Raw genomic sequence first — 17,609 nt, forward strand, 5'->3', positions numbered from 1 at the left:
TCTCTTTATCTTAGTAGTTGTCACTATCTTTATTATTTCACTCATTAATCTGTTTGCTCATTGTCATTCTTCCTGAACCACATAGCTTTACGCTGCACAACCAAATTTAAGCACTTTGTAGTTCAAGATGCAGCTCTATATGATTTGTACTCCCTGATCATGGGGAGTAACCACATAAACAAACACACCTTAAAAAAAAAGTAACATAAACTAGGTAAACCACAATTATCTTTATGGGTCTATAACAGGCTAAATGGTGACCCTGAAAGATATATCTATGTCTAGTCACAGAATCTGTGATGTTACATTATTTAGAAAAAAAGAAAACAGGTTTTTTTTTCTTTTTTTGCTGATATACTTAAGTAAAAGATCTTGGTATAAAATCATCCTGGATTGGGCTGGGGTTGTGGCTCAGTGGTAGAGCGCTTGCTTAGCACATACGAGGCCCGGGTTCAATCCTCAGCACCACATAAAAATAGAGATTGACATGGAAAATAAAACTGATATAACAAGGTTCTTAGCATTTGGTCTGAACTATTTAACATAAGGAATTTGTTGAATAGCTACTAAATACCCAAAGCTACATCAATATTATTTCATTATAGTGAAATTGATTCCTTTAGATTTACTGAATAGTCTATTCTTTTTCTTTCTTTTTTTTTGGAATAGTCTATTCTTATTCAAATGTTTTTTCTCTATGGTTAAGAACAATATCTTGTTTATGATAGTGTTAACAAATATATATTTAAATGAATGAATGGTGACATGAAATTATAGAATACAATTAACTGCTTACCTTGAAACTATTCTGGTCCTTATTGGTGTTTCTGGAATAATGGGAATACCTATGGAAGAATTCTTCTTTTGATTATTAAGTATTCTTTCAGCATTTATTTTATGTTTACGAGCTGTAAGTTTGTAGATGCTATAAATGCGGTCCACAACTTTGGAACTACTTCGTACATCCTAAAAAAGAAAGTGTACATTTACTAAAACCTAATAAAAATTCAATCTCTCCTAGAATAACAAAATCAATCATTTGAATACTATGCAGTAGGCTTTCAAGCTTTTAACAATCAAGAGCATGGCTCTCTAAGTATAGCAGGCAAATTATTTTAAATTGTGAAATAATATGTAAGACAATTATAAAGAGGAGAAATATTCAAAAATTGTAAATTTAATTCGATACTGAAGGCAAAAAGGAACTGTACTCAATATAACCTGTCATATCTAGATACTAAGTCCTATGAATTTTACCTCTTCCAACTTTCTAGAATCATCCACTTACCTCTCATTGACACAACCCTAGGTGAAGCACAATCTCTTGTCTAGCCACTACATATCTACATTTGCCTCCTTTAATGGTCTCCCCATATCTATACATGCTCTCCCAAATTCATTCTTCAGTCAGTAGCCAGGGTGATGCTAAAACTTAAATACGAAAATATTATTCTCTTGCTTAAAATGCTTCAGTGGTGTCCACAATTATCAGGATAAAGGCAGGGCTCTGGTTACTCTTATGTTGATTGTGATACCTGGAGAGAATAACTCAGATGTCTCGGCACAGAAAAGCTTGAGACATATTTATGGTTATGATAGGTGGATAGAGAATTATATGTATCTTATTTCCTACCATGCTAAGGTAATTTGTTATACTCTCTAGTAAGTAGGAAATTCTTATTTACATGACTGAAATAAATTCTATTTTCAGAATTCAGTTTCTTTAATATCAAAATGAAACAATGAATACACACACACACACACACACACACCGATACTAGGCAAAAAAAAAAACAACAACAACAACAAAAAAAAAACCAAGTTTGATCACATGCAAAATCATATTTAGTGTAATGGTTACTAAAGGAAAAACATAAAATCTATACATAAAAGAACATAAAAAATAAGCTCAAAGAAAAGTAACTGATCAATACTTACAGAGGCTCTGTTTGTTGTCTTCAACAAAACAGCCAACAAACAACAATTTTTTCTGTAAATGCTTCCACCCTTGTCTGAAACTTTGTCACCAGGCTTTTCTCGGTACATCTGCAAAAGCTCCAACAATGTGTGTATACAGTTTTCTACATCATAAACTGCTGAAGTAGTTTTCTCATACTTGAAGAGAACAGAATGAAATTAAAAGTTGTAATAAGCATACACCTTTAAAACTGCCCAACCGTAAAGACAGCTTAGAGCCAAATCTTTGAAGTATCTGCCACAGGTACAAAGGACTTCATGAGATATTTGTTACTCCTATCATATTTGAATCTTATATGCATATTAATCTTTTACTTTCCTAACCACTTCAAAAGTTCCACATAAAACAAATTAAAGCTAAAATATCTAAAAAAGAATATCTTGAAGTAAATAAAAGCAAGCTTCTAAAGAGAAGACCGTTTTAGCAAGACTCTCTCATGAAAGAGAACTTATCTGTTACAGTTAGTCATAGAGTAAGATAATGAGTAAGGCAAGATCTAATTATACTATTTTACATCCTTCTTGAGAGGAAGATGCACTTTAGAATAAAACAAATTTGATACTAAAAATCTAGGATTAGTTTTGCATGCTTTATTTAATGATACTATTACATTCTAGGATTCATTTTTCATGCTTTATTTAATGATACTATTACATTCATACTGAAATTTGCATGTTTTCAAAAAATAATCATTCTAACATAAAAATAAGAAACCATTAATAGCTAACACTTGCATGGTATGTTTATGTATCAAGAACTTTTAAGTATATTAACTCATTTAATCTTCACAGTAACATTTTGAGATGAGTATTATTTTTTTCTATACCCATTTTACTGTGGAAGAAAGTAAAGCAAAGAGAGGCCAAATAATCTATAACAGCTTGCAGAACTGGGATTCAAATTCAGTAGTTTGGGTCTATGTTCTTAACCACTATTCCTCAATATATTGGGTACACTACAGTCATGGTTGTGAGGGTGGGCAAGGAAGGTAAATGTCTCATCTTAATACCACTGATTGTATGCAACTTCTGTAAGCATTATCATTCCTTTTCTATAAAATGGGAAATATATGAGTTACTTTACAGGATTATTATAAGGATTAAATTAAATAATGTACAAAAATACTGACAAGTTCTCAATAATACTATTATTCATATTATTATTCATATTATAAAAGTAATAGAAATAAAACAACAAAATAGCATTCATATCTATAGTTATATTCATAAATTAAATATTTTCCTCATCAAGACTCTTCATATACATGAATTTTAATTTAGAGGCCTAATTTCAAACTTTGTGTTTTTTTTTTCCTTTTTTGGTGCCATGGATTGAGACCAAGGGTAGTGCTTAACCACTGAGCCAAATCCCCAGCTTTTTTTTTTAATATTTATTTTGAGACAGTGTCTCACTAGGTTGCTTATAGTCTAAGCTGCTGAGGCTGGCTTAGAACCTGCAATCCTTCTGACTCCTTCCTGAGCTATTGGGATTAGGCATGCAGCACCATTCCCAGCCTAATTTCTAATTTAGAGCATTTCTACTCTACTTCGTAGACACTCATCCAGTCCACACTGGATGTGTGTATATGTGGATGTATGTATTTAATCCTGCAGAGTAATACCTTTATTTTACAATTTATATAAATTCTATCAATTCTATCTATCTAATAATTTGCAGAGTTACATTTCTTGAACAATGAATATTTCATTATTAAAATGGAAAACTACCTTAGCTACATTAAGCAAAACTTGTACAGGATATCAGTGACTTCCATACAAGGAACACTACGATTACAACTTCGGATTAAAACAAATAATTTAGAAATTGCTCCACTCTCAGCCATGTTCTCACAACAACGTGGAGATATTCTGGTAACAACCTCTGAAAGAGAAAAAGACACGTTAATTTCCAGTAACAACAATGCATTCCAATTTTATATATAACTATAATGTACTAAGTAGAAAAATAAATAAACAGAAAGAAGACCAATTGAATAGAGAAAGAGGACAGGGGAGGGACTGAGAGAAGAAGAAGTACAAAAGATTGAAATGGAGCAAACTGGCCGGGTGTGGTGGCGCATGCCCATAATCTCAGAGGCTTTAGAGGTGGAAGCAGGATGATTCCCAAGTTCAAAGCCAGCCTCAGTAACTTATCCAAGCCCTATGCAACTTAGCAAGATCCTGTCTCTAAGTGAAAAAATAAAAATAAAAAACAGCCTGGGGATGTGGCTCAGTGGTTGAACACCCCTGGGTTCAATCCCTGGTACCTCTCTGCCCCCCCCAAAAGAAATGGAGCATATGAAGTTATATGCATTTATGTCAAAATGAACCCCACTACAATGCTCCAAGAAAAAAATGAAGTCTTAGTTAATACTGTGTAATCACAATGTTCTTTAAATATTCAAAGATAAAAAATGCATTCCTAATCTTATGCAAGATATTGTTATAACAAACTAACCGAGGTGTTTTAGGGCCTCAAGAATGGCAGAAAGGTGCTTATATGTTAAAAGATAATGAAGTGCAAGTGTGGTTCTTTTGTAGAGTTTATCTTCTTCTCTAATATCCCTATTAACCATCTGAAGACTTAACCGTATAGCTTTAATTTTTGTAAAATCATGTTTCTTCCTCCAAGAGTAGCCTCTCCATAACGCCTTAAAGAGATAAAAGAATGATTTTAAGATTACAGCCCATATTGTTTTGAATTTATATATACATTTATTTCTACAAAATAAATATTTTCAGTAAATTTATATGATATGAACAGATACATTTCAACTAAAACCTCAATTTTGGTTTTATTCCTGTATCAAAAACCATAGTTTTCACTTACCTGAAGTTTAGTTATTCTACCATTAAATTTTTCCTGTCTTTTGCGAAGGAGAAAGTGACGTACTGCTTTCTGTATTACTGATGCAGCCCTATTTTTCTGGTTCATACATTCTTGAACTTCATGCTCAATTTTATGATGCTATAATATTTCTCAATAAATCTCTTTCGTTCTAATTTTGCTCGAAACCATCTCTGTTTAAAATGTGAAGATTTTTTCACTTTTAATACACACATTTTTAAAAGTAGACAAAAACATACATACATTTATATACATATTTTATATATGTTAGCATTCTTCATAGCCATGTGAAGTTTACATGCTCCTTGAATTCTAAAAGCAGATAATATGAAGCTGCTATGAAGTGAAGGGGGAAGCCAAACTGGTTGTCAATGCTAAACTCTAAAGGAGAAAGAAATAGAAGGTCAAAACGCCTTTCAAACCTCCAGTATCATTTCCCCCTTCTACTTCGTAGAGACTCATCCAGTCCACACTGGATGTGTGTATATGTGGACGTATGTATTTAATCCTGCAGAGTAATACCTTTATTTTACAATTTATATAAATTCTATCAAACTATACAACATTCTGAAAATTATTTTTTCACTAAATATTTTATTGGTACATGCATGTTACTTACACAAATAAGAACTTTATTCAGAATATAGAATTCCTATAAACCATAATAAAAAAGAACATCAAGTAGGAAAAGGGACAAAGTGCATAAAAAGAAAGATTAGAAAGAGCACATGATACACAGATAAGAACTTGAATAATAAATGTAAAAATTTCAGAACTGCTGGCAATCAAGTAAATGAAAAACAAAATGAGATACCATTTCCAATTCACTGGAATGGCAAAAATCAGGGTGTCTTCTGATGCCACTGTTGTGAAGGATTTAGAGGAACAGGTACCCTCCAACTTTACTAGTGGGAGTATAATAAATGAGTAAAATTACATCAGAGAGTAATTCACAGCTTTATTGCTGTTCCATAAAGAAGATTTCCAAACTTACAGTCATTCTAATAGCTATATGCTGAAAGTGTTACATATTATATGATCTTTCCATAAGGAATCTGAGAATTGTTCAATATATGTCAAAAATTTCTAAGAGGAAAGTTACATCTCATAGTTTCTCTGCAAAAGACAAACTGACCTGAATACAAATGGCTGAATTAACCCGTTTGTTAGCATTCTTCATAGCCATGTGAACTTTATATGCTCTTTGAATTCTAAGAGCAGACAGGTGATAATATGCAGCTGCTGTGAAGTGAAGGAGCCAAGCTTTGATTCTCTGTTCTAAAATCTAAAGGAGAAAAAGAATATTAATAATCAAGTGTCTGACTTTTTTGATACACCAATATTTTAACTGAAGAAATTTTTTGAAGTACTATAACAAATGAGTTGATTGCTCAGTTGTATAGCATGTAGAATATTAAAATATTTTATTTTTTATTGGTTCTTTTTAGTTATATATAATATTAGGATTCATTTTGACATAATTTAAAAACAGAATATAATTTGCTAAAATTCAGATCCCAGTACATCTCTTTTCCTTCCCCCACTTCCTGCCCTGTTCCCTTCCCTCTATTAAAGTGTCTGATTCTTAAGATAGTTTTTTCTCTTATGTAACTATCATGATTCAATGTGATTATAATCCTGTATTTCAAAATATTTAGAATAATTTAACTCATGATTCATAGTATGTAAGCAAAATTATAGCATTTAACTAAACTACCCAACAACAGCAATTTAAGACCTTCAATGTATGAATAATAAAAGATATCAATGCTAAAAACCAAAAAAGGCTACTGTATTCCAGCAGAATAGTTAGAAATGGTGATGTTAAATCTGATAAAATTACATGAATTCATTGTTCCAGTATTAGTGTAGCATAAATCCAGTGTAAGATTCTTATAGTATGGCTTTCAACAGTGATCTTGGGGCTTTAGATTTCTAATATATATGAGTAAAATACAAAAGAACTCTATTTTAGGTTCAAATCAGGCTGTTATGTCTATGCCAGTGCTTTATATATTGGAAGCCAAATGTCATGAGCTCCTTTAACAGAATTATCTTTTGCTGAAGATTGGGGTGACATCACAGGAATGGTAGTTACAATTCCTTAAGGGCAGCAAAAGACTACCTGAGTAAAAATTAACATCTTTAACCTATGAAACCTTTCCCTCATACTTCTTTCAGTTTTTTTGTTGAGTCATTATACAAGAGAAATTTTATTTTGCATCTCTGGCAATGGGAAGCAGCAGGGTCAAAGAACAAAAATCTGTGACACCCAATGCCTTTCTATGTAGCTCTGCAGCAGCTGAATGAACTCGAACTAATAATTATATTAGCTCTGAAAATATTCTCCAAAGACCAAAATGTCTTACCACCATTTAACGTCAAATACTTTCATTTCACGTGATTGAAACATTCTACTTAAAAAACTTACTTTTCTCCTTTCTAACCAGCCACGCACTAGTGCTTATAGAATAACTGTAGATTTTTTAATTCAAGATATTTTATTCTTTCACATTTCCCAGCCTCCCAGGCTCGTATATGTCTTTGTATGATCAAAACAGCAGATTTCTGCTGAAGAAAGAGCTGTCTTCTTTTATGTCCTCTAAAACGTAGTTGGATCAGACAAGCAGCATGATGTTTCTACAAGGAAAATTTTACAAATGACATTAATAGATAGAAATAATAAGATTTTCCACCTACTAGAGATTCTTGAATTTTTTTCAATGTTTGAGGATGTCATATTTCATAGATATGAAAAGGTGATACAGTCTATATAGATCTATAGCCAAAATTGAAGGGACAAGTCAAGATCAATAGATATTTGGTGTTCTCTCCCTCTTACCCTCCTGATTCTTTTCATTGTGAGGAGGAAAAGGACTAAAGTTATTATAGGAAAAATACATTTACTAAAATAGCTAGCTACAATATAAAGAGCAGAGTGGTCATTATAACCAGCCATGAGGGAACTTCTGTGGTTTCAAGAACCACAAAGCATACCACCAGTATACTTTATGTTGCTCAATTACATAACATCATGACAATCTAATTTTCACACACACAGAGGATGTGAATTTAAATAATTTTAATTCACTTAAGCTAGGTTTGTTTTATAAACCTCCAGCTATTTGGGCAAGTAAATTTACCTCTCTAAACATTTTCCTCACCTTTAAGTTGAGTAGGATAATAGTAACTATCTTATAAGGCTGTATGAAGATCAAATTTGTTCATATACAAGAGCTTATCCAATGCTTGGCATACTTTAAGTATGACTAGTAAGAGTAATAACAATAATAGTTATATTATTAACCATAGTGAATATTACATGAACACTAAAATTTAAGTCAAATTTTAATTTTTGATTTTTTAACTAAAGCCCAAAGCTATTTTAAAATGCAGATGTTAAACAATTTAAATATATAATCAATAGTGTCTTAAAGAGCATGTTACTAAGTACTTGACTTATACTAGACAAAATATGCTACATTCATTATGATTTCTCCAGATTGGTTATTTTCACTGAAAGCACTTCAAACTTGAGTTTGAAAATAACTTATAAATACATACGATATATGCATGCACTATATATATAAAATACTAGTGTCTTTCCAAGTAAAAATAACTTTTACTTGAGTATAATAGATATAAAATAAATGAATAATTAGGTCTAAAAAATTATTTTTGTATTATAAATGAGTTATTTTGATTTACACCTACTTTTTCCATTAAGAAGTGCTCAGGAGCCATTCTTAAAGAAAGTATAGCTCTCCATTTTCTCTGAATGATAATTGTTGATGCTCTCATCTTCAAAAAACTAAAAAATAGTTATTATTGAAAAGCAATTTCAAATTTAATATATTCAACAAATATTTCTTGTTCTCTTACTTCCAATACTGAGGAGAAAAAAATACAACAAAGGCAAAACAAAAGGAAGCAGGAATTCATACTTAAGTTCTAGCAATCACAATTTTATGCATACACTTAAGACACAATAAAAAGGAAGTTTTGCAATTGGCAATATCCCAGTGAGTAGGAAACAAGAAGTTCCATAATTCTGGTGTGACAAATAATTTTGAACAAGATCAAAAGAAAGTATGACCATTTGGGTCCAGACAAAAACCTCCATAAAGTGAGTCATGACAAATAATAGTAAAGAATAAAGTCTGAGTGAGTCTCTGAGCAGACAGGAGGTGGTCACAAAGAGAGGTTGGAAGATTACAAGTAGCATCAGATAAGAAAAGGACACTTATTTGAGAAGATGGGCTCTTTAATTTCTTCTCAGTATTATAGAAAAGGTAAAAAGATGAGTTTGTTTGATTGTCAGATTTCTTAGAAAATAAGACCGAATATCATTGAGAAAATTCACCATTTTGGTACAAGAAAATAAGATAGCAGTCCTTAATATTGATAGTGGCAACTGGGTCTCTATATTAAGTCCTCTAACTCTGCTCTGCTCTCCTAAACTGGACAGCAATCACAAATTCTGGGATGTGAAGAAAAATTCTTATAGTGTGAAATAAAAAAAAGACCATTTAATAGCAGCCTCTAAAAATGTAAGTAAAACATACATTAAATGACTCAATAAGTAAGGAAATAGAATATGCATAGAAAGTTGGTAATTAGGGTCTTCATCATTAAGGACAAGAGTAATACAAAGTAAAGAAAGAAAGAAAAAGAAAAAGAAATATGAAAACAAATTTAGCCAATAGCTATATCAACAACAACAAAAAGGACAAAAGCTTTAAGTGTATGTAAATATTTCTTACTAAATTATATCATTAAGGCTATGCTCTATATTTAAAAAGCAAGATATCCCAAGAGATATATTATGGTTCATGAATGGAGAAAATATCAACAAAAACTAACCATATAAATTGAGCATAGCAAATACTTATGAGGACTTGCCAACCACACATATACTGTTATGCTCTTCCACAAGGCTACAATACATTACCCTGTTCTCTCCTGTTTGGCATAGAAGCAACCTTGAATAATTTCAACAGCTTTTAATACAGCTAAATATTCATTGCATGCTCTCCAACACCTATAATAGGCTTGAATCTTGCAGGCAGCTCTCACTTTACATAAATATTTGTTAGCTTTATATCTTCTCCATATAGCCTATCAAATACAAAAAATATAACAGGTATGCAATGACTGTCATTTTTTGTAAATTGGAAGAATTAGTATTAAGACAGTCAATCTGAGGTTAATGCAGATAAACAAAAATCAATTGTGGAAATAAAGTCACATACTAACTCCCATTAGAGTCTGGCATATAGTGAGTCCTCTGAGGACAGTGGTGCCGATATAATGAATGCCTGCCATGAACTTTAACACACATACCCTGTTGCTGGCTGTCAGAAAAGCCTAACGTAACCCTAGCCAATATTTTAAATTGTAAGATGTGCATTACATGTGGAAATCCAGATACATGTGCACCAATGCATTTGGAAGAACAGAAAGAAAATGAACACACTAACCTACTCTCCATTTCCTGGGGAGTAATCCTTACCACTCCACATACATTCTGGTTTTTGTGTGTAGTCTGTAAAGGAATCCTGATCTTACCTTTGTTTCCGGTGTCACTTAATGGTATCTTCTGCTGAGTTACCTAAGCCATAAACATGTATTGGATCCCTGTTCATGCTCAACATGATGTCAATTCTCTTCCTAACCAAATTAATTCTCCAAAATTCATTTTCACTAACCTGTATTAAACTGTTGACTTTCACCTGATCAATGGCCTCTCAAATAGTCTCCCTATTCTAGTTTTGTTCCCTTTACAGTTCACCTTTCACATTCCTGTCAGAGTAACTTTGTAAAAATAAAAATAATTCTAGCCTTCTCCTGCTTAAATTCCTTTATAAATTTTTTTCTGCATCTTACAAAGATATTCACAATTTTGCTCCTGGCCAGTCTTGTTCTATCTTACTTTGTACTCCTCTCTGAAGTTTTCCAATTTATGTGTTATCTCCTATAGCTGAAATAGTCCCTCCATACATTTTACTTGGCTCTTTCCAAATTTATCCTTTAGCCAAATATTTGAATATATATGTCACTCACTCTAGAAAGCTTTCTCTGACCACAAGATTAGCCTAGATTCTTTTTGTTCCCACTAACATACACTTCTTACTTAATATTATTATTTCCCTTGCTCAATTAAGTTGTTTGAGGAGAGCAACTAAGTATATCTTACGGTCTATTCCTAAAACCCAGTACAATATTTAGCACCTTATTAGCACTAAACAGTTGTGGATTTTGAGAGAGAATATTATTTCTAAGCTTAACAGCAACTATCAAGATAACAACATATCACACTTAGGTTCAAAGCCCAATTTATTGCGCATAGAACAAAAATAGCTGAAGTGCTCAGATTCAATTCCTGGATCTGCCTCCTTCCAATACAACATTGAAATTTTTGGTTAATTTTTTCTCAGTTCTCTAATATTTTAACAGATAAAACTCTATTTTCCTCACACATTGGAGAATTTATTAAACAAAATAACAAAATGCTTTAGAAGTCAAAAGTGCTAAACTGAATAAAGTACATCTATATAATAAGCAGCTCTAGCTAATATATTATTAGAGGAATATAATTATCCTGTTTCATCCAATTATGCTAAATAACAGTTCACTTTAATTTAAAATTTACTCTTAAAAAATGTCAAATACGGAGATCCCATCTTTTCAAAATTCTTCCAGGAGTGCGATAATTAACACCTATGAAATGCATGAAGTGCAAGGTGACCAGGGTCAAAACAACTCCAGTTCTGTGCTGTCTTGCCTGAATCATCATTGGTGTCTTTTCTCACTCTCAAAATAATGTTCTACTTTGGAAGATGATAAAATGGTCACGCAAAGTACTATTATTCTTTATGGCCTGCTTAAACTCATTTAAAAAATTCTCACAAACACTGACCAAAATATTGAAGCTTTATATTTAAAATAAGTAAATACCTGAATTTTTATGGTGCTACTTTTAATTTTATAAAACTTCTGTTTCTGTATAAATCCTTTGATTCTAGCTTGAATTATAATAACACTCCTCCTGATTTGCAAATAGACTTGTCTTTGGTGTTTTGCAGATAGACGGGCTCTGTAGTGATTTTGTAAAATGACCGCTGCTTTTCTATATAGTAAAAACTGCTTTCTGGTTTGCCATGTCCTGATATAATGCTGTAAAGTGACAGCAGCTCTTTTCTGCTGAACAAATCTTCTCTGAAACACAGTCATCAGAAGGAAGGACTGAATTTGGAGGGCAGCACATTTCTGCATTTCCAGTTTTCTTGTGACTGTATCACAAAGATCTCTTTGAATCATTACTATAGTCCCACTTTGAGAATGATACTCTCCTTCCTGTGAAAAGCAAACAGAGAAGTGTTAAACCACCTGTAAATCATTACATCCCCACTTTGAACAGCTTCATATTGGGTTTTACTTCTGTAACAGTTGAATGCAGACTGGATAGCAAGACTGCCATCCCTTCCTCATATTTTTTTTAAATTTCTGTCTGTCTTCAGCCTGAAGAGGTCATATTTCTGAATCTGCTTAAACACTTTTTTCTTTCCTTTTTAATTCTGACATATGACCTACAAAAATCTGTGTAATAAAAATCAGTTTTCTTTGTTCAATAAACAGCTTTGGCTCTGTGCATTAGGTAGAATGACCAAATTAGTGTGGCAGCCAGATGCATACATTGGATATTACTTCTTACCTTAAAGCCTCTGTAAGAAGACTGTACAGAAGTAACTGTTTGGGTTCTTTTGCACTTAATGCTCTGTATCTTCTTTGAACAGAAATTATTGTTGCTCTAAAGTGGAGATAATGTCTCCTTGTGAGAAAAGCTTTAAAATGCTTCTGAATAATAATGGCAGCTTCATGCTGTTTCTGAGTTTGTTTCCTTATGTTGATGTCCTGAAAACTTGCTTGAATGCTATTTGTTTCTTCTTTACACATATTGGGTTGAAGAGCTTTTTGTTTCTTTTTATTTGCTCGACATCTGTCTTGTAACACTTTTGTAGCCCACTGGAGCTTTTGGTAGAAACAATATTGCTTATACATTTTGTATGTGCTTTGTATTCTAATAGCAGCTCTGTTTTTCCCTTAAAAGCTGTCTTGTTTTCATTCCTTTATATGCAGCTTGAATGACCACTGCAGAATCCCATTGTCTGATAAAATTTTCTCTTTGCAATTTTGCAGCTCTGTATGTTCTATAATGTTGTTGAATTATAACTGAGGCACGTTTCTTAGTCTGAAATGAAACAAATGTTCTGTGCATTCTGAAAGTCGCCTGAATGAGAACAGCAGCCCTCTGCATTTCTTTCATTTGTCTCCTTACCACCCACCCTCTGTATGATGACTGGATCTTAATAACTGCCTTTTGTAACTGAAGGACTTGTAAGTGATGCTTCTTTCCACAAAGTTTTGCACGATATGTTCTCTGAATCCAAATAACAGTTTTCCTGAGAGAAAGGAATTTTCTTCTCATCATCACAGTTCTAAATCTCCTCTGAATAAGGGTGGCAGTTAAATGCATAACTTTTAAAAGTCTCCTAGTTTTCATGCCCCTAAAAGTAGCCTGAAGGCGTACTTCAGATTGCCTCAATTGGTTATACCTCTGAAATTGTTTGTTTCTTGCCTTCACTGCTTGGTATCTTTGCTGTACTATTTTTGTTGCCTTCTTTAACTTATTAAAATACATTTGCTGCTTGTATCTTCTATAGCATGACTGAATAAGTGTTGTTGCAACCTGCATCTTTCTTAGAGTTTGTCTAACACTTGCTCCTCTAAAACTTGCCTGAAGAGTATTAATAGGCTTTAAAGTGGCCAGGTACTTTTCACGCTGAATTTTACCTTGGCAATATGCTCTGTATCTTACTTGAATTGCAGCAGCTGCTCTTCTCATTGCATGGTATCTTACTCTTGACTGATAAATTTTAAACATGGCTTTAATTAAAGTGGCTGCAATGTGCATGTGTTGAATATGTCTTCTTACTCTAATACCTCTATAAACAGCTTGGATTTTAATTGCTGTCTTCTTTAAATTAAGATACTCCTTTTGTTGATGGTTTGTAATTTTGATATCTCGATACCACCTCTGAATAATGATAGCTGAAGCTCTGTAGATTGCATATTTCTTTTGGGCTCTGTAAGCTCTATATTTAGATTGTATAGTGATTGCTACTTAGCTGAATTTCTTTATTCTTTTTCTCACTTTCATACCACGGTAAGCTGACTGTAAAACTAGCACAGCCATTTTTATTTTCAAATACAAATGATGTTGTTCTCTCCCAATTCTGTAAGCTCTATAATACATTTGAATCAAAAGAGCAGCTTTTCTCATGAGTCTCCACCTCTTTTGTTGCACATGCATTCTATAGTATGACTGTATGATGGATGCACATTTGTGCTTCCTTTGAATTTGTCTTCTCAGGGTTCTTCCTTTCCATGCAGACTGAAGCACCAGTACTGCATGACGGTGTTCAACATACTCCATACGTTGTTTCTTTCCTATAGTCCATGCTCTTAGATGTTGCCGGATGATTAATGCTGCTGATTTTAACAATCTGAATTGTTTCTGGGCCTTGTTCATTCTAAAAATAGACTGAATCTTGATTGCAGCTTGATGTTCCCTTCTGATCTGCTGCCGGACTTTCCAGCCTCGATAAGCAGACTGAAGAGAAATCACAGCTGCTCTTTTCTTTAAAAAATGTGTTCTTATATCATAAGCAGATTTGTGTGCCCTGTACCATCTCTGAATTTTCATTACTGACCAAAGAACAGATTGATATTTTTCCCTTTTACTGTAGCCTCTAAAAGCAGTTTGAATTTTAAGAGCCGCTAGAGATTGTTGTTTCAATAGTCGGCGAACGTTGTAACCTCTGTAGACTGCTTGCAAACAAGTAGCTGCTCTTTTGACTTGCAAGAAGTTCTTCCTCTGATTGACTTGTACTTTGTATGCACGATAGCAATTCTGAATGACAACAACTGCTTTATAAGTTTTCAGGTAGTGCTGCCGCATCCTTCTCATTCTGAAATAAGACTGCAGCGAAACAGCAGCTTTTCTTTGCAATCTCATCTGCTTTCTGACCAGGTATCCTCTGACAAAAGCTTGAAATTTGATACAAGATTCACGTATCTGCACATATTCTTCTCTCTTTCATGCAGCCATTTTCTGTGTACGGTACCATTGTTGGATTAATAGTACAGCTTCTCTTAAAAGTAAATATTGTTTACGTGCTTGTTTATTCTTGACAACTGACTGCAAATTTATTGTAGCATTTTTTAGACTCACAAATTTCTTTCTGGAAATATAAGCATGATAATATGACTGAATCTTTATAATAGATGTTAAGATATGAATAAATGTTTTCCTGACTTGCATCCCTCTATATACAGACTGTAGAACAAAGACAGCAGAACGTGTTCTCTGATAAGTTGCTAGAACTTTCCTGGCTGAAATGTAAGCTTGGAAATGAGTCTGAATTATAATGGCTACTTTCTTCATCCTCTAATATTTCCGTAATTGTTGATGTTTTCTTATGTGTGCCTGCAATCTGATAACAATCTTCTTAAGGTTTAAAAGTCTAAATTTTTCCTGTCGCATTCTCCAATATGATTGGAAAACATAAGCAGCTCTAATTTGTCTGTATGAATTCTGAGCCTTCATTCTCCTGAAAGCTGCCTGTAGTTGAATGACTGCAGCTCATTTCTGTAAGTAGTTGGTGCGCTCAATCTTTCCTTTAAGGTATGCTCTGTAGTACTTCTGGATAGTCAGTACAGACTCTTTCTTTCTTTTATATAACTTTTGGGCTTGAAAGCACCGAAATCTTCTCTGAATAATAACAATACAAGATCTAATATAAATATATTTCTGTAATTCTCTGTGGCTTCTATACCATGATTGTATGACAATAGCAGACTTTTCTTTAGCTTTTCTCCTAGAATGCCATTCTCTAAAAGCTCTTTGCGATATTACTGCAGCTTTTATTTGTAATTGCATTTTATGTTGCTTCCATATTCTGAACACAGATTGGATTATAAGGCATGATGATTTTAACCTCTTATATCTTTGTTGATCTTGTTTTCTTCTTAAACTAGCACGCCAATCCCTTTGAAATGTAATTGTGGACCAAAGATATCGTTTATAAGATTTAACAGCAATTATCATTCTTATTCTACATTGCAGGATGACTGAATAATATTTCAATTTCAGAAATCTTTTTCTAGTGGAATATCTTCTCCAATACCCCTGGGAAAGGTAATAAAGGACAAAATGTAAAATAGACATAGCTTTCTATTCTTAATACTTTTGAAAATATTAAGTTTTCTAATACCATGCTTAAAATGAACACATTAATTAGAAAGCCAATATTTCATTGCTAACATCTTGTTTATAGTTTAGTCTTTACAGTGATACAGCTGTAGTCAATTCAGAAATCCATTTCAATTCTGATTGTATTTACACTGCATTTGTATTACAGAGTCATAAGTAGCAATTTTGTTATATTAAAAGGAAAAGAAAAATATTATAATATTTTTGGTATCTATTGGTTATATATAATTTCTGAAGACTTTATTTCCAGATCTTAAATATTTCCTTTATTTTATGGTTGTTAAACTATCTTATTATGCTTGAAAATTCTGTACATAAGGCATCCTGTACTATAACATTACAGGACTGATAATATAAACATAGTGAGCCCTCTGTTTCCATGGATTTCCCATCCATGAATTCAAACAGGTGAGGGTGGAACATTTTCCAAAAGAAAAAAGAAAAGAAAGATGTGACTGTATTGAACACGTACCAACTTGATTTCTTGCTATCATTCTCTAAACAATAAAGTCTAAAAACTATTTATACACTACTGGCATTGCATTGAATACTAGAAATACTATGAGAGAATTCAAAGCATACTGGAGGATGAGGATGTGCATGGTCATACACAAATACCATGCCATTTTGTAAACATACAGATTTGGATATCTGCTGGGGTCCTAGAACCAATCCCTCATGGATACCAAGGGACAACTATACAGGAGTTTGAGAAACAAATGAGCTAGACCACTTTCAGGGTTATTATTGTTATTAAAAATAAAATTACTTTCTTTTACCAAACATGGGGATTATAGATATATAATATATGGAATGAATATATATATATGGAATTTTGGAAACACTCTAAAGTAAGCAAACTTTTGTCTCTTGAAAAGCCACAATTATAATGTAGCTTCTTAGTCAATGAAACAATATGTTGGCTCAACAAACAGGACTGCAGACTTTCCAGCCAATTCCAGTTGCTGATATCTACATGATCCCAGGTTACTGGTAATCAAGTTCCAGATAATTCTTATAGAAACCTGTCCAAAACAATCTATAAATTGTTGATTAGGAGAGGGACATGTTGTTTCTTACTATATATTTTTTTCTTTCATGCAAGTAGAGCAGTATAGGGACTGGGTACCAAAGAATCTACAGAAAAAAAAAAGAAAAGAAAAAAAAGAAAAAATCTCAGAATAATAAGTAAACAATAAATGTATAAGCTTAGTACTATTTACATTTGTAGCAAAACCATGAAATGCTAAGGTGCATATCTAACAAAATATGTACAAAATCTATATGAGCAAAAATTCAGAACTGATGAAATATCAGAAATTTAGATCTAAATATACCATGGTCATGTATGTTTAGGAAGACTCAAAATTATCAAGATGTCAATTCTTTATTTTGATTCGATCCAATCTCAATCAAAATCTCACCAATTACTTTGGATATCAGCAAACT

At 32.7% G+C, this 17,609-nt stretch overlaps 1 pseudogene; it reads right to left on the bottom strand.

Annotated features, from left to right (window-relative positions):
• LOC143387957 (abnormal spindle-like microcephaly-associated protein) overlaps positions 1-17,609 on the bottom strand; it is a 69,866-nt pseudogene that overhangs the window by 22,991 nt on the left and 29,266 nt on the right.

Source organism: Callospermophilus lateralis, unplaced genomic scaffold (genome assembly GCF_048772815.1).
Source record: "Callospermophilus lateralis isolate mCalLat2 unplaced genomic scaffold, mCalLat2.hap1 Scaffold_578, whole genome shotgun sequence".
Taxonomy (NCBI): domain Eukaryota; kingdom Metazoa; phylum Chordata; class Mammalia; order Rodentia; family Sciuridae; genus Callospermophilus; species Callospermophilus lateralis.